The 15,486-nt window shown below is 48.3% G+C and overlaps 1 protein-coding gene across 12 annotated transcripts in view; it reads left to right on the top strand.

Annotated features, from left to right (window-relative positions):
* SH3PXD2A (SH3 and PX domains 2A) overlaps positions 1-15,486 on the top strand; it is a 246,105-nt gene that overhangs the window by 64,137 nt on the left and 166,482 nt on the right. The window lies entirely within an intron of this gene.

Here is a 15,486-nt window from a genome sequence, read left to right as displayed (position 1 = left end):
TGTGGGCTTGTTGGAAGGAAGACAGCCACAAGCCAGGTGACCCAGAGATGGAGTGATTTCCCTCAATGGCACCCTGCCACCCCTGGACATCAGCCCCCATGTGATTTTGGGGGCTGCAATTACTGCATCTCCGGGACATTTCCTCAGGCCAGGCCATTGTAGGAATTATTGGAGAATTGTAGTTCTTTCCTTTATATCCAAAATTTAGCTAGAGCCAAGGAAAAAAGATTTTAGATTCCTCAGAGACCTCCACAGTTGGGTGACAGCAGGCTCTCCGAAAGAGCTTGTGGGATTCTTGGTACCAACTTCCCAACTTTCCGAGTGGAGTAGTTTGCTCTCCGTGATGGGAAGCTCAGGCTTTGTTGTCAGACAGACTTACATGAATGTGACCTCATCCCTGCTACCTCTTATCAGCTATGTGACCCTGGGCCATTACCTAATCTCCAAGAGACTCGGCCTTCTCATCTGCTAAATGACTCTAATTGCAGAAGCTGCTTCATAGAGTCCTTGTGAGATTTTTAGGAGACAAGGCACAGGAAACCTTTCCCACTGAGACTGAAGCAGCTATGGAGAGTCATTAGGAGGGCGATAACTGCCCTGTGGACACGGTGTCTGTCCAGCCTGAACTAGGGAAACATTCCCAGCCACGAAAGGGTCTTAGGCACCCCCAAGCTGCAGTAAATGAATGCTCCAGGGCTGGCCAGGAGACAGCCCCAAATGCCAGCCAGGGTTTGGCTCTGTCTGCTAATTAGGGAGCATTTATCTGGTGCCCAGCAGAACAAAGTGGCCAGTTCAGCCATGCTGGAAGGCTGAGCTCAGTGCTGGCTGGGGGCTGGGGAGGAGGCTCGGAATGGGACGGGCATGGGGGCATCCCTGGGGCTAAATGGACCACATTCAGAAATGGCTTTAAAAAAAACCCACCCAAACAGGAAGCATGAGGCTGGTGTACAGGCTGGAGCTGAGATGCTGGCAGAGAGGGTGGCTCTGGTGCACAACAAGCAGCCATTCTTCCCACTGAGACAGTGCCGACCTGGTCTCCTCGGGGCATCTCTGCTGAAGGCCGGCCTGCTGGCTCCCCAAGGAAACGAGCTTGTTTTTATCCTGAGATTCCCAGGGCTCCACCCCTCATCTTGGAAGATTGTGAGGAGGAACCCCCAGTGGGAGGGTGGAAAGGAACCCCTCTCTGTGTGCCCCCCCGGGGTGCTGGGCCCCGCCTGCTGCTCCCTCCATCCTACAGTGCAGTGGGGTGGGGACCCGGATGGCACGTGGGGGTGGAGGGGAGGGATGGGCTAAGAAATCGACCACATGTAGGAGGGCTCAAAACTGAGGTTTTATCCATCGTATTATGTACTTGGGGGACACTTTGGGCCAGTTTGGAATACCTAGGTTTCTTGGCTGTGTAGTTGAGAAACGAGGTGAGGGAGGGTAGAGCTGCAGACCCACCCTTTCTGCAGGTGGGGTCCAGGATCCAGACCGGCCGTCTGGCTCTGGAATCCACAGGCTAAACCCTTCTGTCCACTCTCACCTGTAACTTTGATGTGGCCCCTACATGGGCCAGAGCACTGCAGAGCCAGCCTGGGAGATCCCAGCACCTCAGAGAGGAGGGGGGTCCTTTCCCTCCCTTGCCAGGAAGGCTTCAGCTGCAGAGCAGGTGGGGCTGGGCTGGCCGCTGGAGGTGGGTACTGCCCTGACCCACTGCCCAGGCTGGGGAGGGTTTGGGCTGGGCTGACAGAGAGAGAAATTGTCAGTTTCTGTATGTTCTTTTCCTTTTCTCTGCCCTTGAGTCTTGGATTCTCCCTATGGTGTTCTCTCTGTCTCTCTTTCCCCAGTTTCTCGTTATCTCCATCTCCCAAGGGTCTCTGAGTCTGGGCCTGTCTCTGGGCATAGCTCTGTTCACCCCTGTGGCCTTTCCCCAGCCTCCTTTCTGGGGGTGTTTTCTCTGGCTCTGCTATGTCTTTGTCAGTCTCTGGGTCTCTTTTGTCTGTACGTCTTCCCCTGGGATGCTGCCATGTCCCAAGAAGGAGTCTGGGAGAAGGGCAGGTGAGGGCCTGACTGTGACCTGTATGGAGGGTCGCTGACTGTGATGAGCGAGGGGCCTGGCAAGTCTGCACCCTCAAAGGCAAAAGTCCCGATGGGGAGTGGGGCTGCTTCCCCTTCTCAGGGGAAATTAACCTTTTTCCTGACAATGGCTTATGTGTAGACATTCCTTTTGGAATCCAGTGACGGTCTTGGCACCCTGGTGGGGAGCCTGCCCTGCCTCCAGAGGGCACCCATGATGGCCAGCCGTTGGCTCTTCCCCCTCCCAGAAGAGACGTGACTGCAGTCCCCGGGCCCCGGGCCTGGCAGTGCTCTCAGCCCTCAGCCAGGCTGCCGCAGAGTCGGGCTCGGGGCTCCTGTGGGTAAGGTGGGGACCGCAGGCTGGCTCTTCCCCTTCTCTAGCTGGACAGAGGGTCTCATCTATCTGTTCCATCACCCAATCCCTTCCTGCCCCGTGCTAGCTGTTCCTCCAGGGCCGCGCCTGCCCCGCTGCTGTCCCCACTAGAAATAGCTGAGCCGTAGGCATTCGCCCAGACGAGGGAGTGGCCCTTGCAGGGTAGGCTAGCCCCCAAAATAGGGCACCAGCTGTCGGGGATCTGGGTCAGGTAGCGCACCAGGAATAGGCTTGGGGTGGGGTTCTGTTCTCCTTGGGCATCTTCTCAATGGGGGCTGGTTCTCTGGTCCCAGACTCTGTCGTCAACTAGAAGGCGGGTGGGGGTGAGCACCTGACCGTGTTTGTTGAACACCTGCTATGGGCGAATCACTGGGTCCAGGGTGGGGCTGAGTGGTGGAGACAGATGCAGCATGAACTGACCGCAGGCTGACCCTTCAAGGCATCTCCACTTAAAAGTCACACGTCTGCCTGCACCTCAGCATGTTCGGAACCCGGCCCCTATCCAGACCCCTCCCTCCTCCTTCCCCTCCTCCCTCCTTCCCTCTCTTAGTCACTGCACCATCTCTTACCCCTGCAGATCCCTCCTCTCTGCCCCAGGCCCCTTGGCCAAGCCCTCCTGATTCCTCCCTTGCATCTAGTGCCTTGTTACCAGGCCTCCCAATGCTCCAGTCCGGCCCCTTCCAGCTGCTTCTGTGCATTGCAGCCAGTCAGCTTTCCTTTTCTAGTGTTTATTTTTAATTATGAATTTTTTTAATCCTACAGAAAATAATATAATGCATCCGTAGACCTACTGATTTAACAAATGTTCACATTTTGCTACATTTTATTCACATGCTTATTTTAAAGTGAGGTATAATTGACATCAGAGACTTTTTTTTAAGAAATAAATTGATGCCGATAGAGGAGGTGTCTGATAAATGCTAGATTCCCTTCCTCCTGCCTCAGGTTTTACCGAGAAGGTGGAACTGGAGGTGGGCCTAGGGGAAAGGCTGGGTTTGGTGGACTGAGAAGGCACCCAGGCAGGCAGACTGCATGTGTGAGGGTGTGGAGGCAGGACTGCCTGGCACGGCCAAGGTCAGGGGATCCCTGCTTCTGTGGAGGATGGAGCCCCGCAGGGAGGATCACAGGTGCCGGCGGTCCTCCAGCGGCCAAGCCCTTTCCCGCCTTGCCCTTCCTCCTCCCGCACCTCGTCCTAGGTGGGCAGCTGCCGTGTTTATGAGGTCGCGAGGGGAAGCCATCACCTGGGTCTGCATCAGTGCTGTCACCTGGACAGGCAACCTGCGGCTGGGTGCCAGGGTGGGCTCCGCGGGGAGCTCTTCCTCTTGTGTTCTCTGCTTCCCTGGCAGGAGTCAGGTTCTCCCCTCCAGGAAAGCCTCGTGAAACCAGCTGGCCTGGCCACAGAGCCTGGGGAGGGGGAGGGTGGCCAGCCTCACTGCATGGGCTGCTTGACTAGGCTCCCCTGGCAACTCTGCCTGAGTTTTAGTTTTTGCTTCAGGGATTTTTCTCTTTTTCTTCTGGGCTCCACCTTGCCTTCCCCTTCCATGAATTGTGAACAGACACTAGGACACCCTTGGCCTAAAGGGCCTCCAGAAAGGAGAAATTGCAAGAAAAGCCTCCTGTGGGCCAAATGCCCGACCTCAGTGACCAGGAAGGGAGCCATCAAGGCAGCGATGCAGCGTCAGCCCTTGATGTCATCAGGCCAGATCGGGGCACTTGGAATGCCCGGGTCAGCTGTTAGGAAATCCTGAGGTGCCAAAGGGATTCAAACCCTTTGAATGCAGCCAAGCTCTGCCGTCTTCCTCTCTGTCTGCTCTGCCCCCACCCTGGCCCAGTCCCATCACCTCCCACCTGGGCAGCTGAGCAGGCCTCCTGGGGGACCTCCCCTCACATTCTTGTCTTCTCACCAACCTGTGATCCTTCTAAAAATAAATCAGATCGTATCACACACCCCTTTTATAACCTTTCTGAAAGCCTTCCTTTCTTTTGGGAATGAACCCCCAGTTCCTTACCCCACCGCCAGGCCCTGTGTGGTGGGTCCCCACCTGCCCTTCTAGACCTGTCCCCTGCCATCCTCCTTTCCTTTCTCTCAGCTCACCCCCTTGATCCTGGGGCACCAAGTGCAGCACTCTCTCAGTGCCTTTGCCATTGCTGTCCCCTCTGCCTGGAACTCCGTTCCCCCAGGTCTTCAAGTAGCTGACTCCTTCTGGGCACTCGGGCCCAGAGAGGCCTCCCAGAGAGGCCTTCCTTGATCACTTCCTCAGAGAGCCCCCCAGCCCTGTCACATTCTGTTGTCTTCAACAATCTATCATTATCTTATTTAACTCTTTGTCTATTGGTTATGTGTCATCCCTGCTGGAATGTGAGCTTTAGGAGAGCAAAATCTTGCTTGTTCATTAACTTCTGTTTTCCCGGTGCCTAGAACAGTGCCTGACAGAGCAGGTGCTCAGGAAATTGTTGTCAGATGAATGGATGGGTGCATGGCAAGCTGGCACTGAGTGTAGGAAATGGGGAGAGAGAGGCCCGCAACCTCCTTCTCCACGCCAAAGACAAGGTCTGCTGCGTAGCTCCTGTTCCTCCTCCTGGATGCCCATCTTTGCTTATAGGCTGGACTTGCCATTAGGGACACTTGTAAGGATTAGCTGGAATAGAAAGTAACTTTCAACTTTAACAATATTAGAGAACGAGGTGCATCTGGAAAACAAGAATACAATGCTGAGAAAAATATGCAAAGAACACTAAAAGTTATGAGAAATTAAAAATGCCATTGCAAAATAATAAATTCAATAGAGGGTCTGGGGGAAAAATAAAGAAATCTTCTAAAAGATTAAAAAACAGAACTTGAAAGAAAAGTTAAGACAAAGAAGATCAACCCAGAGGGTTCAATATCTGTTGAACAGGAGCTCCTACATGAGAGAACAGAAAATATAACAATATAACAGAGAGGGAGAGAAATTAATGAAAGAAAATTTTCTAATAATGAAAAGAATATGTCTTTGGATTGAAAATTCTTATAAATGCTTCAGGTTGATTATTTCCAAAGATGACCACAACATCTCCTGTACCACGTGACTTTTGCAATAAGACTTTTTTACTTCTTTCATTAAAAAGAGTTTCCTCAGTCTAAAGGTCTCCCAACTGAGTTATTTCGGCAATTATACTCCAATAAGGATGTTAAAAACAAGACAAAACAAAACAGTATGATTGTTATCCATTTGGGCCAGATTAATAAGAAAAACAGAAACCACATTGTTTCAACAGAAAGATTACAATGTAGGTAATTGGTGCTCTAACTCTGGCCAACTAGGAAGCAACTAGTCACTCACTGGCAGTGAAAAAACCCCTAGAGTCTTGGCCGCTGGACTAGCCCCTCCACTCGGCCCCTGTACTAGGTTGTCTCCCCTGTAGTATTTGTTGTATTGTCACCTCCCACCACGATCATGGTGGTGGCATCCATGGCAGCTCTGTTGGTTCACTCTCAACTCAGTGTTCTCTGTAACCCCTTTCCTCTGGGATAGTCAGATATGTGATTTCCTTCATACCTCATAGAAGCCAAGAGAAGCTTAAGTGCACTTAAGTCCTTCTTATGCCAGACCATAAAGGATGCATAGTTTCCCAACATGCGTCTCCTAATGAATGTGAAACCATCCTGTTAAACAGTCTCCATTTAGATTCCCAAATATGATTATGGAACAAGTTCCTCACTGCCATTTCAAGCCGCTTCAATCAAATTCACCTCCTACCTCTGGGCGTCTGCCTAGAGAGAGGAGATCAAGACATACATTCTACTGGCAGCCTCACTTATCTGCTGTCTTCCTTATCATTGAAATCCCTCAAGACTCTGAGGGACAGGCTTCTGTTTTGCTCTGGACCTCTCTATGTTGAACTCTATGATATAGCTCACCAGGTCTGTAGGTCAATATATTCAATGTATGCAAGCCAGTATTTAGGAAAGTATTTATTCCAAGATAAAGCTTTGTTTTAAATATAGTTGTCTGTCTTTAAAAAATAAAAATATCCTATTATGAAGATCAAAAAAAAAAGTTTCCTCTATTCTTAATCCTGTGCTTATCCTGAATCACAGGCTCCAACGAGAATATCTTCCCCTTGAAAATATTCTTATTTGTAAGAAATAGATGATTAAATAGCTAATTATCTTTGTAAAAAAGATAAAATTATGCTCAAATAAAGAGAGGGTGAGAATGAGGTTTGAAGTACCTCTTTCTCTCTTTCCCTTCTTGTTTTTAGTAACATTTTCTTTTTTTTTTTTTTTTTTGCGGTACGCGGGCCTCTCAATGTTGGGGTCTCTCCCGTTGCGGAGCACAGGCTCCGGACGCGCAGGGTCAGCGGCCATGGCTCACGGGCCCAGCCGCTCCGCGGCATGTGGGATCCTCCCAGACTGGAGCATGAACCCGTGTCCCCTGCATCGGCAGGTGGACTCTCAACCACTGCGCCACCAGGGAAGCCCTTTAGTAACATTTTCTTTGGGATAGCACAAATTTAGTGACATAAGAATACATGTCATATTTTCCAGGGGAAAATTTTATTTTCCATTTTGAACTCTCCTATATTGTTTGAAATTTTGTTACCATGTATGTGTGTTACTTACACAAAATGTTTTTGTATATTGCTGTAAGATATTTATAATTATTGCTATAGAAGAAGATTTTTATCTTGGGAGAAATATACCATTTTTTAATGAAAGAAAAGTCTATGCATAGAAGTAAAGAATTTTACTGTGCACACGAACTACTTAGCATCTTGTTAAAACGCAGATTCTGATTCAGCAGGTCTGCCTGGGGCTTGAGATTTTGCATTTCCACCACACTCTCAGGTGATGATATGGTTAGTCTCAGGATCACACCTTGAGTAGTGAGGGCATAGAGTATTGGAAAGATACATTTGAAGCCCTTCTCCATTCCTTTCTTTTTCTTCCTTCTGTCCAAATGTGATCTTTCTCCCCTTTGGCCCTGGCCCTTTTGTGACCAGGTGGGAATTTGGCCTGGTGAGGAACGCTGTTCCAGCACTTCCCAGAAGCTGCCAAGGGTGGTGCAGGCTGCCTCAGAGGGATGGTATGTTCTGTCATTGGAGGTGTTCCTGTGAGCTTAAATGGTCATTTGTCAGGGGTGTTGATCCCTTTGTGGGGAGGAGGAGGCGCCTCCCTACAATTCCACCTTGTGCCTCTGTGTGCCTTCTACAAACTTGTGGAACCAGGATCTCAGGTTGGGGCTCATTCACCTGTGCTGACTTTTACGGGTCATTTGGCAAGTCCTCAAACCCCACCCTTCTCAGTCCTTCCAGGGGAACACTTGGTATTCTAAATACTGTATGTGTGATTTGGTGGATAGGACAGGGAGTGGGGGGAGGGGTGATGGCGTGGCTTTAGAAATAGTTCAGTCATGTTGGAATGTGATGCCTGACTTGATTGGATCTCGGGATGGAGGGTTCTGCCTTTTAGGTTGCCTTCCCTCTTTCAATTTAGTTCAACAGACCTTGACTAAGAGCTCCTTTGTATTAGTCAGGACAGGTTAATTGCTGTGCAACAAACTCTCAGGGACTCAATACAATAGAGGTTTAATTCCTGCTCATGTCATAGACCAAAGCAAGTTACTAGAGAGCTTTACTCCAGGTAGTCATTCAGGGAACCCAGACTCTCCCATCTGGGGACTCCATTCGCCATGAATCTCTGTTTCCACCCAGCAAGGGAGGGAAGAGAGAGCGTGAAAGATTGCAGGGAGATTTTATGGGTTACCTGGAGGAGGCACACATCACCCCTGCTCATATTCCATTGGTCAGAATTCAGTCACATGACTGCACCTCCCAGCAAAGGAGGCTAGGAAATGTAGTCTAGCTGTGTGCCCAGCTACATGTCAGACACTGTGATGGACGTTGGGCAAACTGAGACACAGTTGCTTACAAGAGGCTCACAGGCTTTTGAAAGGAGGCAGGTGTATAAACAAATAATTATGATATAGTAGTGATTGTGGTTCTAGAAGTGTGACCAAACCACAGAAGCAATCTAGAGTAGGGAGTCAATGAGGGCTAAACCTGTGCAGAGCCCTCAGAGGTGGTGGCAGCAAGAGATCGCATGGGGTGGGGCATTCCAAGTAAAAGGAACAGAATGTGCAAAGGCACAGAGCTGTGGAACAGCATGTTATGTCCAGGGAGGATGCAGGCAGGTTGTGCAGTACGTGGGGACATGCAGTAGTGGCAGGACATGCGACTGCAGAGGTCAGTCAGGGCAGAGGTCATGAATGGGCTTGTGTCCCATGGGAGGCAGAGAGCCAACAAAGGGCTCAAAGCCAAAATGAAACCTTCAGATGGGGGCAGGTTGCAGCAGCGTCAGAGATGGTACATACTTAGTGCTCTCCTCACCAAAATCTTCAAACAGTTTTCAAGTGTGTTTCAGTCTCTTGTGCTGTGGAGTGTCTGACAGGGGACGATGTGGGAGGGTGGGCAGGTGACCTACCCAAGTCACCTGCTGCAGCAGCGCTCCTGGTGGGAACTCCCTGGGCCTGTGTGGCTTTTGCCAGTTTCACCTGACAGTCAGGTCTCACTAGCAACTTCCAGCACTTCCCAAGCAGGGGAGAGACAAGATACAGGAGACAGGAAGATACATACCACTGGAGCCTCTTCACCTTGAAAAAGGTGACCCCGCTTATTAAGCACTTAGGTAAGCCAAGCACCATGCTTACCTGTGTAATCTCATTCAATCCATACACCACCATGGGGAGGCTGTTCTCACTGCCACCTTACGGATGAGAAAACTGGATCCCAGAGAGGTTAAGTGACTTGGCCAAGGTCACATAGCCAGGAGAGAATAAACTGGGATTCTGACTTCAGAGCCCAGGCATTCCATCACTAACCAGAGTTCTAAAATAATGGTAACACAGTGCTAAGAGAGGTGACTGCTTCTGATGGCTCCCTCCACACCTGGCATGCTTTAAAGCGCTTTACATGTACATTTTCTCTTTTCTACTTTGCATTGGCCCTCAGAGAGGCGAAAAACAGGCTTGACACCATTTCACAGATGAGCAGACTGAGGCTCAGAGAAATTACATGGGAATAATTACATCTCGCAGTTGGTAGCACTTTCTCACGTGTCTTCTCCTTGGATCTTCAACACCCACAGAGGTAGGAGCCGTATTTCGCAGATGAGGTCACTGCCACTCAGAGAGGCCAAGTCTCCTGCCCCAGTTGCCTAGCGAGCCTTGGCAGGCTGGAACTGGAACCCTCCGCTCTTGACTCCCACCCAGTGTGCTTTCTCCAAAGGCTGTGGGTCTGCATGGTGGGGGGGTGTATGGAATGAGCCCCCTAGGGAGTTTCAGGGGGTGGTAGGGTAGCCACTGGTTTGGACACCTTCTAGGCTTGAGGAGGTCCCCTGGGATAAGGCCATCCTGCACATCCCTGCTTTCTTCCCTCTACATCTCACTGCGGATGCTGCAGGCTCCACCACGTTAATGTCACACATGCCCCAGCCAGCTCCCACACACCTGATGAGCTGCTGGGAAAGCCAGAGGCCTCCTCCCCAAGCCCAGCCCATGAACACCAGCTGGGCAGCTCCCCCGGGGCCCCTAGACACTCACAGCGGGGCCAGGCCTGGCCAAGGCACTTCCCAGACTCCCTCATGGTCTCCCTGCCTTTCTGACCTCAGGGCTGTAGGTTCCCAAGCACTTTCCCTGGCCCTGGGGATGCAGGCTAGTGCCATAGCAAGAGTGATGCTGATGACAGCAGTGACAATAATAGCTCACGTGTGGGGGCACTTAGTCTGTGCCAGGCTCTGTGCCAAGCACTTTATACCCGTTACCTCACTGAATCCTCTCACCCATCCTATCAGGCAGGTTCTGTCACTGTCCTCATTTTGCAGATGAGGACAGTGATTTGAATCCAGATCTGACTAGCTACGTACCATTTATTCTTATTCACATTATCCAAAATGTTGTGCAGGCACCGCTGTGAGTTCAGGAAGAGGCTTTTGGGTGGTATATGGGCAGATACTTTATCTTTTAATAGTGATGTATTGTTTCAGTGTGTGTTGGTGTTAGGGGTTGAAGTCTTATGTTTCCCCCAAATGCATATGTTGAAGCTCTAATCCCCAGTACCTCAGAATGTGACCTTATTTGGAAATAGGGTTGTTGTAGATGTAATTAGTTAAGATGAGGTCATACTGGTGGGCCCCTAATCCAGTGACCGATATCCTTATAAAAAGGAGAAATCTGGACACAGACATGCACACAGGGAGAACACCATGTGAAGATGAAGCCAGGGATAGGGTGATGCTTCCACAAGCCAAGGAACACTGAAGATTGCTAGCAAATCACAGAATCTAGGAGAGAGGCATGGAACAGATTCTTCCTCACAGACCTCAGAAGGAACCAACCCTGTCAACACCTTGTTCTCAGACTTCTGGACTCCAGAACTGTGAGACAGTATATTTCCATTGTGTAAGCCATTCAGTTTGTGGTCTTTTGTTTTGGTGACCCTAGCAAATTAACACAGTTAGAATATGTGTATATATAATGTGTGTATACACACACACCAATACACTTGTGATTTCATAGATATTATTGCTTTGGATGTGGCTTTTGATAGGCTGAATAATGCTCCACCACAGAGATATCCACATTCTAATTCCTGGAACCTGAGATTGTTACTTTATGTGGGGAAAGGGGCTTTTTAGATTTGATTAAGGATCTTAAAAAAGGGAAGAGTATCCTGGATTATCCAGGTGAGCCTAATGTGATCACTAGGATCCCTTATAAGAGGAGGCAGGAGAGTCAGAGAAGCAATGAGAGTGTCAATGGAAGCAGAGATTAATGTGCTTTGAAGATGGAGGAGGGGGCCACGAGCCAAGGAGTATGGGTGGCCTCTGGAAGCTGAAAATGGCAAGGAAACCAAGTCTCCCCCAGAGCTTCAGGAAGGAAATGGCTCTGCTGACACCTGGACTTTTAGTCCCTTAGGACTCGTTTTGGACTTCTGACCTCCAGCACCCTAAGAAAATTAATTTGTGTTGTTTTAAGGCACTGAGCTGTAGTAATTTGTTATAGCAGTAATAGGAAACTAATAATCAGCAAAAATAAGTATTTAAGTTTTTCCAGAAAGGGACTCAAAGAAAAGTAATAGATAAATCATAGTAGTGATATTGATACCATGTAGGTAAGGGGGCTTGTACATGTATTTGGGGGACCCTGTCAGTACTGCCCTGCCTTCAATGGGGAATTGCATCATTTTGGGAAGCCCTGTGTGACCTGACCTTCACTCTTGCCTGTCACTCGCTTGCTCTGTGTTGTTGAGCAGGTTACCTAACTTCTCTGTGTACCTGCCTCCTCGTCTATAAAACACAGGGCGAATCATACCTACCTTGTGGGCAGCACATAGTAATTGCTCAGTTTTTGCCTCAATCATTGCTCAATATTCTAATCCTCTTTGATTCCCTTAATAGCCCTGAGAGGCAGGCAGGGGAGGATCAATTCACTGATCTGTTTTGAGTGCCCAGCTCCTGCTAGTCACTTGTCTCTGCGTGGTTGGTCATGGTGGGCGCAGAGGCTGGGGCACTTGTGAGCGTGTGACCCATTCCACCTTCGGGTCTCCTTCGTCATGAGATCTCAGCTCTGAGAGGGCAGCAACGCTCCTAGCACAGGGGTTGCAGAGTCAGACTCAGAGTCAAGGAACCCTTGCTCAAGAGTATGTGCCCTGATTGCATTTGTGCACAAGATGCCAGGCTGGCGCTTGCTGGAGAGGTGCCCTTGGGATAAGCAAGGCCAAACTGAGGTGCATGGGCTCTCTGGGGAGGATAATAATTTGACGTTCCCTTCAAACCAGTGGTCTTTAAATATGTGTTCAGAATGTCTTCAGCATCTATGGCAGGGTGTCAAGGGAGAGTGGAGAAGGCCCCTGGTCGTACCCAAAGCCTCCTCTGTTGCCCTGAGTTGTTCATTTCAGACCCTCAGCAAAGCAAAGCACCCACCCATCACCGGACCCAGCACTTAGACAGCAGTTTAGAGAGTAAGGGTCTTAGACAGCAGTTTAGAGAGTAAGGGTTATTACTCGAGCAGGCATCTGGGGCATCTCACCTGCCATCCCCCACCCCAGAGACTCCATCCACACGCAGTGCCATCCTTGAGATGAGCTCTGGAATTGACTCTTCTCCATGTCGTCACATTTCCAGTGATGCTTTAGGGTGCCCTAACTCCCCCTGTGGAGCAGCACATCAGGCCTCTGCCCTTCTCCTGCTCTGGTGCCAACTGTGTGGTCATCCCCAAATCACTGGAATAAATGATCAGGGGCCTCCACCCTGGATCCCACCACTTTCTCCAACACGTGGCAGCGTTTCATGGAATTCATAAACAAGCCAGTTCAGTCCAATCTGTTTCATCTAGCAGGCCTAACACTCCTGCTGCCGAGCCTTTGTATTCACCGTTCCACCCTCTGGAATGCCCTCTTCCCCTTTCTCCGGCTCTCCTTTACTCAAGGCCCACATGTAACGTCACCTCCTCTGAGAAGTCTGCTTTGCTTATGCCAGCCACACCAACCTTGTCCTTTCCTGAACCCCCATCACATGCTTTTTATGCCTCTCAGCAGACTGACACTCAATCTAATGCTACTAGGTAAACCCCTTGTGCCCATTGGCTCTCCCAGCTCCCAGTCACGTCATGGACCATGACTTACACTCTCCCTGAATCCCACTCATTCAGTGCGTGGAACATCATAGTAATGGCTTGACTGGGAAGGGATTGGAAGTAGTGAAAGCTTGCATGTTTTCCAGAAAATGGTCAAGCAAGACTGCTTTGGCTTGCTAAGGACTTAGGAACCCGGGATGGGCTCCCTCACAAAGCTAGAATATATACCAGCACCGTGAGTCAGCTTCAGTATGGCGTGCGCCCATGCCCCAGCCACCAAATGCATCCAAGGCAGGAAGCGCCTTGCCAGGATGGACGGGTCCTCTCTACCCTCTGTCTCTCTCCTCAGCTGCTGCTTCAGGGACACTTGGGGTGTCGAGTCTGTTCCCTGAAGCTTCTAGTGGTTTTGGCAAGAGAGCCTGTATCCCTCCTGTCCACCCACCCTCAACCTCGCCACATCCTGGGAACTCTCTGAGCAGCTGCTGTGCTACCTCATGGCTGCGCTGCCCTGTTCTGTGTACAGAACACATCCACCGCAGCATCTTCTCTGGGTCCTCCTATCTTCCCTGTGAGTTGCATCATTGTCCCCCATTGCGCAGACGAGAATAAGTGCCTTGCAAAGGGTCACTGGTCAGCCAGTGACCCTTGCAAAGGGTCACTGGTCAGCCAGTGCAGGCTCCAAACTCGAGTGCTCTGCTCAGTGCTCTTTGAATGGCTGTTTCTGGGGTGACAAGGAGAGAATTGTAGTGACTCCTCTCTAATCCATGTCCCTGCTCTGTGGGTTCTCCATACTGTAGAGCCCTAGTATCTTATTCTGTCTTTTTTTATTGTGCTAAAAAATGCATAACATCAAACTTACCATTTTGTATTGTGGTAAAATGCACATAACATAAAATTTACTATTTTAACTTTTTTTAACTGTACAGTTCATTGGCATCAAGTACATTCACACTGATGTGCAACCATCACCACCACCCTTGTCCACAACTTTTTCATCTTATTTTCTCCTTTAAAGCCTAGTGTCTTATACCTTCTAGGGGTTAATTCCTTTTTAATAAAGGTGTCAGAACGCTTCAAGGGCCAAAGGTGTGCATCTCTTGAGGGTTCCCTTTTTTTGAAAAAATTTTGAATTGAAGTCTAGTTGATTTACAATGTTGTGTTAGTTTCAAGTGTGTAGCAAAGTGATTCAGTTATATAGATATATAGAGATATGTATGTATGTGTCTATCGATCTATATATATCCTTTTTCAGATTCTTTTCCATTATAGGTTATTACAAGATATTGAAGATAGTTCCCTGTGCTATATAATAGGTCCTTGTTGTTTATCTATTTTATATATAGTAGTGTGCATCTGCTAATCCCAAACTCCTAATTTATCCCTCCCCCGCCCCCACTTTCCCCTTTGGTAACCATAAGTTTGTTTTCTATGTCTGTGAGTCTGTTTCTGTTTTGTAAATAAGTTCATTTGTATCATATTTTAGATTCCACATGTAAGTGGTATCATATGATATTTGTCTTTCTCTGACTTACTTTAGTTAGTATGATAATCTCTAGGTCCATCCATGTTACTGCAGATGGCATTATTTCATTCTTCTTTATGGCTGAGTAATATTTCATGGCACATATATATATATATACCACACCTTCTTTATCCATTCATCTGTTGATGGACATTTAGGTTGCTTCCATGTCTTGGCTATTGTAAACAGTGCTGCAATGAACATTGGGGTGCATGTATCCTTTTTAATTAGAGTTTTTGTCTTTTCCGGCTATATACCCAGAATGGAATTGCTGGATCTTATGGTAACTCTATTTTTTTCTTTTTTTTTTAAGGAACCTCCATACTGTTTTCCATAGTGTCTGCACCAATTTACATTTCCACCAACAGTGTAGGAGGGTTCCCTTTTCTCCACAATTGAGGGTTCTCTTTGATTCTGTACATAACTTGCTATTGGTTGTGAATACTGACTTTTTTTTTCCTTCTGTCTTTATGCTTTTCATTTCTTTCTCTTGTGTTAGTCCCTTGGGAAGGATCATTAATACAATAATGGATGGAAGTAGTGACAGTGGGCAGCGTCTGTGTTTTGTTCCAGTGTTTCTTCACTGAGGTTTGCTATGGCTAAACATTTTCAGATTAAGAAAGTTTACTCCTATTTCTTGTTTGCTAAATTTTTTAAAAATCATAAATAGGTGTTGAGTTTTATCAAATACTTCATCTGCCTATGTGAGAATGATCATATAGTTTTTATCCTTTATTTGATAATGTGCTAAATTACATTAATAGTTTGTCTAGTGATGCACCATTCTTACACCTTGAATGAAAGTTAATAGAAATGTAACCCTAATGGTATAGTTTCTTTCATTCATTTTATTCATTCAGACTGTGGTAATCAAGAGACCAGGGTCTGGAGCCAAATTACCTGGGTTCGAATCCCAG

This window comes from Physeter macrocephalus, chromosome 20 (genome assembly GCF_002837175.3).
Source record: "Physeter macrocephalus isolate SW-GA chromosome 20, ASM283717v5, whole genome shotgun sequence".
In the NCBI taxonomy this organism is placed as follows: Eukaryota; Metazoa; Chordata; class Mammalia; order Artiodactyla; family Physeteridae; genus Physeter; species Physeter macrocephalus.
This window is presented reverse-complemented; position numbering and strand designations above follow the sequence as displayed.